The sequence below is a fragment of the Salvia splendens genome, chromosome 9 (genome assembly GCF_004379255.2).
Source record: "Salvia splendens isolate huo1 chromosome 9, SspV2, whole genome shotgun sequence".
Lineage (NCBI taxonomy): Eukaryota > Viridiplantae > Streptophyta > Magnoliopsida > Lamiales > Lamiaceae > Salvia > Salvia splendens.
In genome coordinates, this window is record NC_056040.1 from 29,448,243 (window position 1) to 29,463,955 (window position 15,713).

The 15,713-nt window shown below is 40.4% G+C and overlaps 1 pseudogene; it reads left to right on the forward strand.

Annotated features, from left to right (window-relative positions):
- Positions 1-1,878: 1,878 nt before the first annotated feature.
- Positions 1,879-11,857, forward strand: LOC121747864 (annotated as a pseudogene).
- The last annotated feature ends 3,856 nt before the right edge of the window (positions 11,858-15,713 follow it).

Consider the following 15,713-nt stretch of genomic DNA (forward strand, 5'->3'; position numbering starts at 1 on the left):
ACTCCATTACATTAAATTGATTGAAGTCCCAATTATGTAAAAAACCACTCGTTTATCGTACTTAATTTAACCACCATGAATCTTACCTTTACCAACCTTGGCATAGCATGGTACGTAGTGTTAAGGCAAAAATATTTTAAAGTCCAGAGCCTTTGCCCTAGCGACAAAGAGCTTAGACATTATTGCATGAGGTGCCGAATTCGAGCTCCTCTTAATATCAGTTGTAATTTCCTCCTATCTATAGTATAGGGGTTAATTTAAAAAAAGCAAAAATATTTTAAAAGTAATAAAAAAAAATTTAACTGTTGTTAATTAAAAATTTTAAGAAATTCTTTTTTCATGAATAGCTTAAGTTTTTTAATGAATTAATTTTTTTCAGTTCCAAGATGAGTTTTTTTTTTATTATTTGGTTAAATTGAATTTTATAAAATACTTCTGTCCGAACTTATAAAATATTTTACTTGTCTTCTCATATACACCTTTTAATATTTCAATTATTATATATTTTATTTAGCAGAATAAGATGGATGGAGTAATTTTTAACAGGGTCAAGAAATTAGCTAGCATCAATTAATCCCTGAATTGCAAATTTGGCTATTTTATAATCTTAGTATTTTTCTCCACATATATGGTTTTTAAATTGGGAGTTCATTGATCGGAAATGTCAAATGTAACCAAAATTTATTCGCTAACTTTTTATACATTAAAATAAACTTGCGTTGGAGAATTTTAAAATAACAACAATTTAGGACATACTGTGAAAGAAAGTATTCTTAAATTAAAGATAAATTAACTTAATCTTTTGCTTTTTATGACGTTTTTTTCAATTGCGTCCTCTAATTTTAGTTAAAACACCAACAATAAAAATATTTTTTTAAATGTTAGAAACACAAATTAGTGTCCTTAATTGCATGAAAAATGTCTTTAAGGTTTTTTTTATAGTGATTTACCAATCATGTCCAATTTATTTTAATTTGTTTACTCTTATTGATTGAATTATACTCCTAGATCTTCAACTTATATATGCCTCTAATATTAGTAATATACTCCTTGAGACGTGTCCTTTTTTCAATTACTTGCACGTAATTAATACATTTTTCATTTCATCTAATAGTTTTAAACTAAAAATGATAACAATCGGTTTAATTAGTTTAGGGCAATCTAAAGTATTTGAACAATGCTATTACTGTGCTATGCTATCTAACAGAGTTTACATTGTAAAGAAAATAAAATTTCCTTGAAATCACATCTCAATTGTACTAAAAGTCTTAAACCAAATATAGTTAATTATGTCCATATTTATGTGAAAAAGAAATCCATTCTCACTATTATACTCACTTATACTATTAATTCACCAATGCTACAGTTTATTAACTGTAATTATTAAAGTTGAGTAACCTCCCTAATGTGCTTAAAGTTGATTAGATAAAACTTTCACTTTTAGCATACAAAATTTTAATATAGGTCTGATTTATAATCGAAATGACGAAATATGAGGAGAAAATTGATTGGGGAACTGTAAAATAAAACTGACTTTTTCGGTAAATGCATGCCCTTTACCGACTTTGAAAAAATTAAATAATAGGTAAACAAAAAAGCTTGATCAAAGCAACTTCACAATTGCCAAAAAGCAAAAGAAAAAATGAGGAAAACAAAATTAAAAAAAGGAACATCCAAAAAAGGGGGGCAATAAGACAGCGGTCATAGTCATCTTTGTTGGAACCCTACTTATACATTAGAGTTTTATGGTTTTGTGCTACTGAAAGTGACTTCCACCAATCCAAATATAATATTTAAATAATCTTGAGTAGCCATCATGTAGGGCTCAATTCATAGTATCATTCTTGCTCAGATTTGCCTACTTAATCCCACAAGCTCTCAACCACATTTATAGGAAAAACAAGGGTTCTTAAGTTGCACATCTACATATTAATTTGTGATTCCTTCTATTAAAATCTTAGCTTATCTCACACTAAATTTGGGAATGCATTCACCAGAAAAGGAGGGAGCCAAGTTGAACGATATGGGTGCGGAGAAGGAGATGAGGAAGAGTTCATCCTTAACCATCATTTTCAGATATGCTGACTGGCTAGACATTTGGCTCATGTTGTTGGGCACATTTGGGGCTGTTGGAGATGGAATGTCGACAAACTGCTTGCTCGTGTACGTTAGCCGCCTTTTCAATAGTTTGGGCTATGGCAAATCGTCTCAGAATAATATCAATTTCTTGGATGAGATTGAAAAGGTTTGCATTCATCTCTAACTAACACTTACTAATAAGTTTTCTTGCATATATATAGTATGCTTTATATATGTATTGATTACTTTTGTCTTTCATATATTACTACTTTTGTAATCACATGTCTTCATTGAATTCTTCTTATTACAGCGCAGCTTATACTTTGTCTACTTGGGGATGGCAGTTATGGTAGTAGCATTTATGGGTAATTTCCTCTAATATCCATGTCTTTTGCATTCATTTTAATTTTTTGATAAGATGTGTACTTCATAGACAAGCTCTTTTTCTTGTCCATATTAATAACCCCCCTATATCCAAGTCATGAGATTATGAACTAATTAAAGCAGACACACACACACAACAAAAAAGAAACCGGTGTGCGTGCGTTGACCTGACCTAGTAGTAGAGTGGTTAATACCTGAAGCCAGTGGCGGATCCAGGAATCAAAAATCGTGGGGTCGAACCGATCAAGATTATAAATATAATATTTTAATAAATATCTCTAAACAAAAATACGTAAAAATATAAATACCACAATCTTATGCTATGCGAGAAAGTTGGCTTCTTCAAGTATCCATTTTCTGAAAACGACTCAAAATCCTTTCATTGGGAATAGTTGCAAACACCTCCTTCTCGCTATATACCGTCAAACTGTCGTTCAACCAGTCATCTCCCATCCTATTTCTCAGCTCTGACTTCACAAATTTCATTGCAGAAAACACTCTTTCAACGGATGTTGTAGCTACTGGTAAAAGTAAGACCAATTTTATCAATCGATAAACCAATTGAAAAATCTTATCTTTCATCGTTTCAACCATCTTCTTTGAAAGAGTTCCCAAATCTTCAACATCTGAAAAACGTGTATCTCTTCTTACATCACTCACGAAACTTTGAAGTTGTTTAGTTAACAAGTTAAGCTCCATGGACGAAAAGTCTTCCGGATAAAGGGTGGCAAGATGAACAAGTTTATCGACATTGAAATTGGAGAAATGATTTCTTGGATCAAGACATGCCATACACTCGAGTAGGTCTGTCCTGGACTCAGAAAAACGATTCCTCATTTCTTGACTAATTAAATCAACAACCTGATTGTGAAAAAAAATTATGTTAGGAGTTAATATCAAAGTTTAAATAAACAAGAATATTAGTTATCAAAAATACCTGATAAAAAATTTCAACACGATAATAATGATAGTTTGTAATACTTTGTCCATCATTCTTCATACGAATTCTTCTTGGAACAATTTTATCCATGTTAGGAACATCAATTTCATTTGCCCGGCAAAATGCTTCCACTTCTTGCAAGAAATCATCCCATCCAGATTCTAGAAATGCTTGCAAGTCCTCTTTCACAGTCACTATCAAATTTATTGCATTCAAAATATTTTGATCTCTGTATTGCAGCGCACAAGATAGTGGATCAATCATACCCAACAAATCTTTCATTAACATCATGAGAAACACAAAATCAAAGCTATCCATCTTTTGAAGCAACCCTTTAGATTTGCCACTTGTTTCTTGATCAACCCCATCTTCGAATACAGTTTCAAGTACTATGACTATCGAGGGCCACATAGATGCAAGACGAGTTAAAGTAAGATAATGAGATCCCCATCGAGTGTCACCCGGTCTAAGCAAAGAAGTTTCTTGATTTAGACTTTTACCTGAAGTGATTTCCCCTTTCTCAATCCTTTCAACCATTCTTTCATATTCAATTTGTCGGAGTTTATCTGCCCTTTTGCAAGAAGATCCACATACTGTAACAATCGGGCTAACATATCCGAAAAAATCAGAAACATGTCGATTTGCCTTACATACCGCCACACATACCAATTGAAGCTGATGGGCAAAACAATGGACATACCATGCCGATGGATTTTCTTTTAAAATAAGTGCTTTAAGTCCATTAAATTCACCCCTCATATTTGAAGCCCCATCATATCCCTGACCCCTCAATCTTGACAAAGATAATTCCATCTTAGAAAATACAAAATCAATTGCCATTTTCAAGCATCTTGATGAAGTCTCTTTAACATGAACTAAGGCTAAAAATCTTTCTATTATCTCTCCATTTTTATTCACGTATCTAATAACAATAGCCATTTGCTCCTTCACCGAGCAATCTCGAGACTCATCAACCATTATGGAAAATAATCCATCACCAAGTTCCTTCATTATTTCAAGTGTAGTTTCAACTGCACACGCATTAACGATATCTTTTTGAACTGATGGAGCAATCATTTGATTATTTCCGGGAGCATTCTTCAATATAACTTGACCAAATTCATCATTCCTTAAACTATACCAATATAATAACTCCAGAAAGTTGCCCCTATTTGAAGAAGTTGATGTCTCATCATGTCCTCTAAAAGCCAAACCTTGATTCAAAAGGAATCGAATAACATCAAGAGTTACAGTCAAACGAATCCTATATTCCTTCTCTTGTTTTGAACTAACTCTACTAACGATATAAGGCACACTCTACTTTTGATTTACAAAATTTTCATATTCAATTCTAGCTTTGTGGTGTGCACTACCCGTTGATCCAACATGAGCTCTAAATCTTTCATTAGCCTTCTTCCAATTAGAGAAACCACCACTAACAAATGCTTCATCTCCTGGAGCTAAATAACCACGCTTGAAAAGAAAACACCAAAAACAATACGCAACATCTGTTGTCGTACTATATTCAAGCAAAATATAATCTTTATACCAAACATCCCTAAAACCTCTCTTATCTTTCCCATATGTTTTTTTTTGGAAAGTCATGGCCTTTTGGTTGGCAAGGACCTTTGGCAACATAATCTCTACGAATTCGATCACGAATATTCACATCAAAACTATCTATAGGGTCTCGTAATCCGGGGTTGGCTTTGATTTTCTCTTTATCAATTTCAATCTCGTCCGGATTATTTTCAACTACCACATGATTTTCCAATTGTTGTGGTTCTTGCTCAACATTAGCACTTGAAGAACCGATAGAAACTCGAGGTCTTTTCTTTAGAAATTTATCCATTAACCTAAAAACAATGTAACACAAATTTAAAATTTATATTTAATCAATTATCATATACTATGAAACTTTCTAATCTAATCTCGGACAAGGTAAACAAAATCAATGAATAATTATTGATCAATTTTATAGCACTATAATGTGAATTGTAAAAACAGAACAAAAAACAAATAATAGTACCAACTTAAACTTGAATGATAATTTTAAATACCTCAATAATAGTACCAATTGCTAAGGATTTCCTTCGAAATTCTTTCGTAGCACAAGCCCTAAAGTCTCTCTTCTATATAAATTTTGCGCAGAGAATGAAAAGGTATTCTTTTCTCTATTATAAAATTCGCCAGTCTGTACCGAAAATCAGCAGTCCTTTCGCATTCTCTTTATTTAAATAGGTTTATTGGAAATTAGGTTTATTTAATTAGAGTATTGATTATACCAAGTCCAGCCCATTTGTAAAGCCCAATTACTAAAAGATTGGAAATTTGGAACAACATCTTCTTCTCCACAGGCGGCGGCGACTGGTTTGCTGCAGGGGCAGAACTTCGCGCGGCGTGGGGTCGGCTGCTGGGAAAGGGTATTATCCGGCTATTCTCCGGGAACAGCGGTGGGGTCGCCCGACCCCCCCCCCCCCCGACCCCACCTAGATCCGCCGATGCCTGAAGCTAACGGTCTCAGGTTCGAGTTCACCGTGACGCGAACTTTAAATTTCTATTCATATATCAATCAACAAAATCGGAAACATATACTGAAGGCCGGGCTAAAATCATATATAGAACTTAGTTGCAAAACCCTAAGTAATTTCATTGGAATCCAGAAGGGTACTGCTGGAGCAAGACAAGTAAGAGGCAAGTTTTGAAGACCAGGTACAAGTATTTGGAGGCAGTGCTGAGACAAGAAGTCTCTTCGACACACAAGAAGCAACCACCTCCGAGATCATAAACAGCATCTCCAAAGACACCTCTCTCATTCAAGAGGTCCTAAGCGAGAAGGTATTTCTTTAATAAGCTTGAATTTTAAACTCGCTAGCAACAATTAACACATTTATATAGCGATATGATCCGTTGATAACTATCTTAAATTGATAACTGATAACTATGTCAACAACCTACGTAATTGACATACTATGTTTTCGTATTGACATTTATAAAGTAGGTTATTGACATAGTTGTCAGTTATCAATTTAAGATAATTATCATCCTAACAGTACCCCATATATATATATATATATAGGGTCCTGTTAGGTTGAGATTATTTAGCTAAATTGAGAAATGAGATGCAATATCAGCCACTAATCCACAAGATTAACTAAATGTCAACAGCTATCACATTATGTCAACACGGGGGTATAAGTGTCATTTCATTTCAATAGCCAGAATATCAAATGTCAACAGCTCGTAATAAAATGTCAACAACTAAAAAATAACACTTACAATTCACATATCAATAGCGAGAATATCAAATGTCAACAACTCGTATTAAAATGTCAACAACTAAAAAACAACACTTATAATTCACATATCAATAGCGAGAATATCAAATGTCAACAACTCGTATTAAAATGTCAACAACTAAAAATAACACTAATAATTCACGTATCAATAGCTGATTCCGCTACACTTATTTAATTTACTAAGGCCCAAACCAAACAATTAAAGTTGTCCAATAATAGAAAAGAAGGCATCCCCTCATTTTAATGCCTTCTTCATCGTGAATTTCCTCCCCAAAGTCTCTTCCACTCCGTAATTGAAGAACAATAGCAAGTTCTCTCGGCTCTCTCTCTCCCTCTCGCCCCTCAAATTCCTCTCCGGCGAGTTCGCCATCTTTCCGGCGTCGCCGGAGCTCGCCCCTTTTTTTCTTCTCCTCCTCCATTTCTCCTCTTATCACTTCATATTCTTTCCAATTTCCCAAATTAGGAACCCTAGCTTGAAGAGAATACAATGGCGTTTCCTCCGCTGCCTCACCATCGCTATCCGGTTTTGCCGGAGATCTACCGGCGTTTCCTCTCTCTATCTCACACATCCTTTCCCCATTTTTCCTAATACCTCCAAATCCATACTCGAATCAACAATTAAGCTTCCGGCGAAGCGACGACGTGAGAAGCGAAGGCTGTTCGGAGCTTCGTGCAGCAGGAGCGGCGAAGCGCGGTGAACAGCGGCGACGTTAAACCGCGAGAGAGAGAGAGGGCGTGTCTGGAGGCGCCGTCGTCTCTGGCTTGATTGATGATCGACGAAGACGATTGATGGTGGCGATAGGCTGCACGGTCAGTAGCACCGGCGAGCGCTACAAATTGGAGCTGGAGAGAGATGGCAGCAGCCGAGAGGAAATTGAGAGAGAAATAGAGTGGGAGACGGAGAGAGGGGTTGGGAGGATGACTGTTTATAATTAATTAAGAATTGAAATTACCATTCAGCCCTTCTATAATTAGTTAATCTAAAAATATTTTTCATGTGGCAAATTCTGGACCACTCATTTAATAAAAATGAGTGGCTGAGATTGCATCTCATTTCTTAATTAGCTTAAAAAATCTCAATTGATCATGAACCTATATATAGGTGCCGATATTTGTGATGAACATGTCGGTATTTGTGTCGGGGCTGGGCTTCTCCGTCTACTTCTCGTGGAGGCTGGCGCTGGTTGCCTTCCCCACCGTCGTTCTCTTGATCATACCGGGCCTCATCTACGGGAAATACCTTGTGTATTTGTCTAAGGAGGGCTTCAAAGAGCACGGGAAGGTGAACTCGGTGGTGGGGCTGGCGCTGAGCTCTATTAAAACTGTCTACTCTTTCGCGGCGGAGAGGAGCATCATTGAAAAGTATGGTTCCATTTTGGACAGAGCAAACATGTTCGGATTTAGACAGGGAATCGCGAAAGGCCTCGCTATTGGAAGCACTGGGCTTTCTTTCGCGATATGGGCACTGCTCGCGTGGTATGGCAGCCGTCTCATCATGTATAGAGGGGAGAGTGGTGGCAGGATTTACGCCGCCGGACTTTCCTTTGTTTTGGGTGGACTGTAAGCTCTCTACTTCTCATTCACCATTTGTTTCACTCGGGTTTGGATCCCCTGCCTGTGCCTGTGGAGGGAGAGAAGCACATCATGGATGCTGTCTGACACTTCATTATTTTATAAAAAAAGAAATTAATATTAAAATAATAGTACGTGAGAGACAGCAGAGGTCATCTGCTGTACTTTTCTCCACAGCAGTCTTTCTTTAAATTAGATATGTTTATTCTGGTATTTAATTCTACATCGGATTCCAGTTCGCTGGGATCTGCACTGCCTGAAGTGAAATACTTGACGGAAGCATCAGTGGCAGCGTCTAGAATCTTCGAGAGGATCGACCGGGTCCCAGATATCGACGGCGAAGACAGCAAGGGCGTGGTGCTGGACAAGATACGAGGAGAGATCGAATTCGAGCACGTGAGAACAGTAGCGCTCGTTGGAGCAAGCGGAAGCGGGAAATCCACTGCCATTGCGTTATTGCAGCGCTTCTACGACGCCAATGGGGGAACCGTACGTGTCGATGGGGTCGACATCACAACTCTACGCTAAGACAGAAAATGGGGCTGGTCAGCCAAGAACACGCACTGTTTGGAACATCAATGAAGGAAAACATCATGTTTGGGAAACTGGATGCAACCATGGATGATGTTATTGCCGCAGCCATGGCTGCCAATGCGCATAATTTCATCAGCCAGCTTCCCCAAGGATACGAGACTAAGGTCAGTATATGCTTATTTACTACTTGTCACATTATATTTGATGGATGGTCTTATCTACGTTATTACTATCATTTTTTTCAAAACGAGTACAAAGAAAATATGACTCAATTAACAAGGAAGATAATAAGTATAATTTATTGACATAATTGGATGTACATAACAGATTGGGGAGAGAGGAGCACTGCTATCAGGTGGACAGAAGCAAAGGATTGCGATTGCTAGAGCCATCATCAGAAACCCCATCATGCTTCTTCTAGACGAAGCCACCAGCGCACTCGACTCTGAATCCAAGAAGCTCGTGCAGAACGCCCTCGATCAAGCCTCAATGGGCAGAACAACACTAGTAAGTAATACTATATCTTTTTTTATTGTGATTGCATTCCTTGTACTGGTGCATACATTTATATAGGAGTATTAATTTTTGTTTATGTAAAAATGCACAATTTAGGTGGTGGCACATAAGCTCTCCACGATAAAGAATGCAGATTTGATTGCAGTAGTGGTTAATGGTAGTATAGCTGAGACTGGCACACACAACGAGCTCATCGACGCCAACGGCCACTACGCAAGATTAGCCAAACTTCAACGGCAGATGAGCGTCTTAGACCAAGAGAAAAATCTCGAGGCGTCCTCCGCTGCCAGGAGCAGCACCGGAAGAAAGAGCACAATAGGATCAAGCCTTGCTTCACCTCTACCAATCATTTCCTTTCCACCACCACCACCAACTTCCCCTCCGCCCTCATTTCGCCGCCTACTTTCACTAAACTCCCCGGAATGGAAACAAGGCCTAATCGGCAGCATCTCAGCTGTGTTATTCGGCACCGTGCAGCCCATCTACGCACTAACAATAGGCGGCATGATCTCAGCCTTCTTCGCGCCAAGCCACGCAGATGTGCAAACACGCATCGAGAGATACGCCCTCATATTCAGCTCGCTCTGCCTCGCCTCCATCACCCTGAACCTCTGCCAGCACTACAACTTCGCCTACATGGGCGAGTGCCTCACGAGGCGGATCCGCCTCAAGATGCTCGAGAAGATCCTCACATTCGAGGCCGCCTGGTTCGACGAGGACCGCAACTCCAGCGCAGCTCTATGCTCCAGACTCTCCAACGAGGCATACATGGTCAAATCCCTAGTCGCGGACAGATTGTCCTTATTGATCCAGACGGCGTCAGCCGTCACCACGGCGATGGTGATGTGGCTAATCATAGCATGGAAGCTGGCGCTGGTGATGATCGCAGTGCAGCCTCTCACCATCTTCTGCTTCTACATAAGAAAAATCATACTCTCCACCATCACGGCCAATTTCGTCAAGGTGCAGAATCAGAGCACCCAAATCGCCGCGGAGGCTGTTTACAATCACAGAATCGTGACCTCGTTCGGGAGCATAGGGAAAGTGCTTGAGATATTCGACCAGGCTCAAGACGCGCCGAGGAAGGAGGCGAGGAAGAAGTCGTGGCTGGCGGGAGTGGGGATCGGGTCGGCTCAAGGCCTCACTTTCATCTGCTGGGCTCTCGATTTCTGGTACGGCGGCACGCTGGTTAACAGAGGAGAGATATCGGCCGGAGACGTGTTCCGGACTTTTTTCATTTTGGTGAGCACCGGAAAAGTTGTGGCGGAAGCCGGCAGCATGACTTCCGATCTCGTCAAAGGATCCGCGGCGTTAGATTCCATTTTCGCAATCTTAGATCGACAATCACCAATCTCAGGATCCTATAATGTAATCGTAACTAACTAATTTGTTTTTTTTTTATATATGTATTTAGTATTCAATTGATTGATTACTTTTTGGATTTGGTATTGGAAATTGGAACAGGGCGGAGACGGAAAAGGAGGGAAGATGAGCGGCGACATCGAGGTGAAGAGGGTGGATTTCACGTATCCAGCGCGGCCAGAGGCGCAGGTGCTGCGGGATTTCAGCTTGGAAGTAAAGGCGGGGACGAGCGTTGGGCTCGTAGGGAAGAGTGGATGTGGGAAGTCGACCGTTATAGCCCTTATCCAGAGATTCTACGACGTCGATAGTGGCTCGGTTAAGGTGGACTGCGTTGATATAAGGCTGTTCGACGTGGAGTGGTACCGGAAACACATGGCCCTCGTCAGCCAGGAGCCGGTCATATATTCCGGTAGCATCCGCGACAACATAACGTTCGGGAAGCCCGACGCGTCCGAGAACGAGGTGGTGGTGGCCGCGATAGAGGCCAATGCACATGAATTCATCTGGTATGAAAGTGTGTAATATTACTCCCTGCGTCCCAGAGTAATCGGGGCATTTCATTTGGGCACGAGATTTAAGAAATTAACGTGTTAAAAGTTAAAGTGGGGACAGTAAAGTATGAGAAGGGATAAAGTTTATTTTGTTAAAAAATGAAATGACTCAACTAAATTGGGGTATGACACAGAATGTGGAGAAAGAGGGGTGCAGCTATCGGGAGGGCAGAAGCAGAGGATCGCCATAGCCAGAGCTATCGTCCGTGACCCAACGGTGCTGCTGCTGGACGAGGCGACCAGCGCGCTGGACGTGCAGTCGGAGCAGCTGGTGCAGGAGGCGCTGGACAGGGTGATGGTAGGGAGGACAACGGTGGTGGTGGCGCACCGCCTCAACACAATCAAGAACTTGGATTCTATCGCTTATGTTTCGGAGGGGAAAGTGGTGGAGCGAGGGACGTATAGCCAACTTAAGAGCAAGAAGGGTGCCTTCTACGATCTTGGTAGCCTTCAAGGTGTCTCGGCTCATCATCTATGAATCTTGCATTGGATATTAGTATGAAATAGACAAGGAATAATGATACGAGCCTCCTTCGTCTAGTTTAGATTTGTTCCTTCTTCATTTAATTAGTTTAGATTTATTAGGGTTTTGCATATCTTTACATATATTTGTTTCTTGTTCGATAAGTTAGGACTTAGTATTATAAATAGGGAGGAATGTGATCAATTCATGGAATCAATAAAAAGAATATTATTTTGCTCTACTTACGTGACCCCTTATCAAATCCTAGTTATCGCGTTGCCCGACGGGAAGATCCCGCGCACAACTCGTAACTATTCTATCAAGAAACTCTAGCAAGCGTGCTGCCCGACGAGAGCTCTCGCGCACAGCAGCTTCTGGATTCCTCCGACCCCGTGTTGAGGGCGCCGGACGAGTGTTAGATCGACGACAAGGTTCGTCAACGGAGCGAACTTCTGGTCAAGTTGCGGCATAATTTGAAGAAAGCTCAGCAACGTATGCGCGAGGCAGCAAACAAACATCGTCGACACGTGGAGTTTGAGATAGGGGACTCGGTGCTGTTGAAACTTCGCCCATATAGGCAGCATTCGGTGGCTCGCCCCCAGTCGGCAAAATTGGCTAGGCGATACTACGGGCCTTTTGAGGTGATAGAACGCGTGGGTCCGGTCGCTTACAGACTACGCTTGCCAGAAGGGAGTCGAATACATAATGTGTTCCATGTTAGCCTTCTTCGGCCGTTTGTGTCAGGTGACGCAGAGGGAAGAGACGGATCGACGCTTTGATAATCTGGACCCATATCTGTCGCGTGAGACAGAGCCTCCGCTGGGGATCGACGATGATGATGAGGAGTATGATGTCGGTAGGAGGAGAAAATTGGGGTATCGAGGCAGCGGTATCCCTACTTGGGGTTCTCGCGATGCGGCGTTCGACGATAGGGATCGTCGCGGCGCGAGGGGTAGGAATAACTCGGGATGGGACCCGCCGGGGAATCGCTACGAGCGCGAGCAGTTTGGAGACTTTCAGCAAGGATTCACGCCTCGTACGTCGTGCTGGAACCCCTCCCATCGTTACCATGCTGCGGCGACGGGGTTTGACAAGAATCAAGTGTCAACGAAGCCGCCGCGCTTCGATGGCAGTGATGCAACCAATTGGGTATCCATGGTTCATTACTATTTTGATCACTTGATGATACCGGAGGTACAACGAATACACTATGCGGTGATGTTATTTGACCCCCCGGCTTCGGAGTGGGTGTTTAATTATTGTGCAAATATTGAATTCGTCACGTGGCAAGAATTTTTGGGAGATGTGCTCCACCGTTTTGATAGGAAGAGTTTCGCGAATGCAACAATGGCTCACACATTGGAATTTGCTGACCCTCAAGCAAGCAGGGCTCCTCAACCCCAGCCGATCGCTGATCCTCGTCGACCGTGGCAGAGCAGGGAAAACCGTGGCACGACGGTGACCTACAGCAGACACCCTCCGACTCGGTCTACACCTGGTACGGGGCCGTCACAGGAGAGTTCAGGACGGGCTCCGGAGCAGCAGCGCCGCCCTTTAATTCGGGTTTCTCGGGCGAAAAAGGCGGAGCGTTCCCGTTTGGGATTGTGTTGGAATTGCCCCGAAAAAGGGGTAATGGGGCACGTGTGTAACCATCGTCTCCTATGTTATGCGGACGAAGATGATGTGTTTGAGGAGAATATTGATGACGATAATCTAGCTGAGGATGTGGAGGACGTCGATTTGGAGAAGGATATGACGGAGGATTTGGCAGACATGGAGGTAGCACACGTACCGCCACGAAATCCCCTAGAAATGGATCGTTTGAAGCTTTTCGACAGCAACGACATTTCTTCAGACGACGACCTGTCCAAAATTGAAATCAACCAGGAACATGCCAAAAACAAGAAGCAATTGATTAAGGCGGGTCCAGAGCTAAGTAATGAAGATGATGAGAAGATTGGTGAAGAAGAGGAGACATGGTTAGAAGATAAGGAGGAGACATGGTTAGAAGGTAAGGAGGAGAGTGGTTGTATTGGTAAAGGAATCAAGCCGGGTTTGGGTACTTACAGCTCGAGTTTAGATGGTGCTTGCAGATATAACAATGGAGAGGTGATTGAGAATGTTTTATCTTCTATGGCACAGACGGGGCTTATCTTGAAAGGTCATGCTTCGAATTATGATTTGATCAACAAGAAGCTTTGTGGTGTGGGGGAAACGTTCGCAATGGATCTCTCCCTCATGAGGGCTTGCATTGATAACGCAGAACTAGAGCATGCTACGTATGAGTGTATGTTTATGGCGCTGCTGTGTGAGGGAAGACATTCAACTGTTCGATATGTGTTTGATCCCGGAGGATACGCATCGCCAAAGCCTTCAACTATCATCGTTGCTTCGTGGTTTCCACCTTGAGGACAAGGTGGATTTTAACCGGGGGAGAGTTGATACGAGCCTCCTTCGTCTAGTTTAGATTTGTTCCTTCTTCATTTAATTAGTTTAGATTTATTAGGGTTTTGCATATCTTTACATATATTTGTTTCTTGTTCGATAAGTTAGGACTTAGTATTATAAATAGGGAGGAATGTGATCAATTCATGGAATCAATAAAAAGAATATTATTTTGCTCTACTTACGTGACCCCTTATCAAATCCTAGTTATCGCGTTGCCCGACGGGAAGATCCCGCGCACAACTCGTAACTATTCTATCAAGAAACTCTAGCAAGCGTGCTGCCCGACGAGAGCTCTCGCGCACAGCAGCTTCTGGATTCCTCCGACCCCGTGTTGAGGGCGCCGGACGAGTGTTAGATCGACGACAAGGTTCGTCGAATTGTGGTTAAGGGAAAGACCTCTTAACAAATAACCTACCAGGTTAAGAATCCTTCTATCTAGTTGTAATAGTTATTGTAACAAGCAGGTGTTAGTAATAATGGTAAGAAATAAATGGTCTACATCTATGGAATGTGAAATGTCACGCGTTGATTAAATTTCCAATCGAAAACGTTAGTAATTGTATAGTTAATTTTTGCCATTTTTAGAGCTTGCAATCAATGATACTCCATCCTCTCAGTCATTTTTATTCATCACACCTTCACATATTTTTAAAAATTGTTTTATTCTGTGAAAAAATATAAAATGAAAATATAAGTGAAAAATGAGACCAATTTTTATATTAGTTTTATAGTGGAGTCTAAGTGCACATGCTATATTTTTTCACTTTATAATACTTCCTTTGTCCCAACTAATATGACACATTTTCCTTTTGATTTTGTCCTAGCCAAGAAGACATAGTTCTATTTTTGGTAAATTTCTTTCTCCAATTAATACATTCAACCAATTTTTTTCTATCCAATTAAATATTCAACTCTTTTTCTCTCTTCATTTAATATTTATACTCACTCTTTATCTCTCCAATAACTACATTAACCAACAATTCCTAAAATCTCGTGTCGATTAAGAAATATGTCATCTTAGCCAGGACAAATGATGTATATTCTTATCAAGTCTTACCTCACCATGTTCAAAGTGAATAAAATGCAAAGGTCTTGTTCAAAATCAAAGGTGATCTAGTGTAGTTAATATTTGAAACCAAAGGTTTTCAACTCGAGTCTACTATAACACATTCTTTTAACTTTTATTCATTAGCCTAAAAAATGAAACGTTAAGTGCAACATGGTGATTAGAAAAAATCATGACACTAAATTACATAATTAACATATTTAGCGTAGAGCTGGACTCTCATAATTTTAATATCCGCACAATCTTCAATAACTTCCTCCGTCCCTGAAAAATATGAACTATTTGCTTTTTAACTCGTCTCTGAAAAGTACGAACTTTATAATTTTGGAATAGTTAAATAACAACACATTAAATATCATTTTTTATAACTTATATCAGTAAACTACACTATCAATGATGTAGAGCTCACTATCCACTACTACATATTTTTCTCTCTTACTTTACCAAGTATACAATATAACATTCGTTAAACTAAATGTTCATATTTTTCTAAGACGGA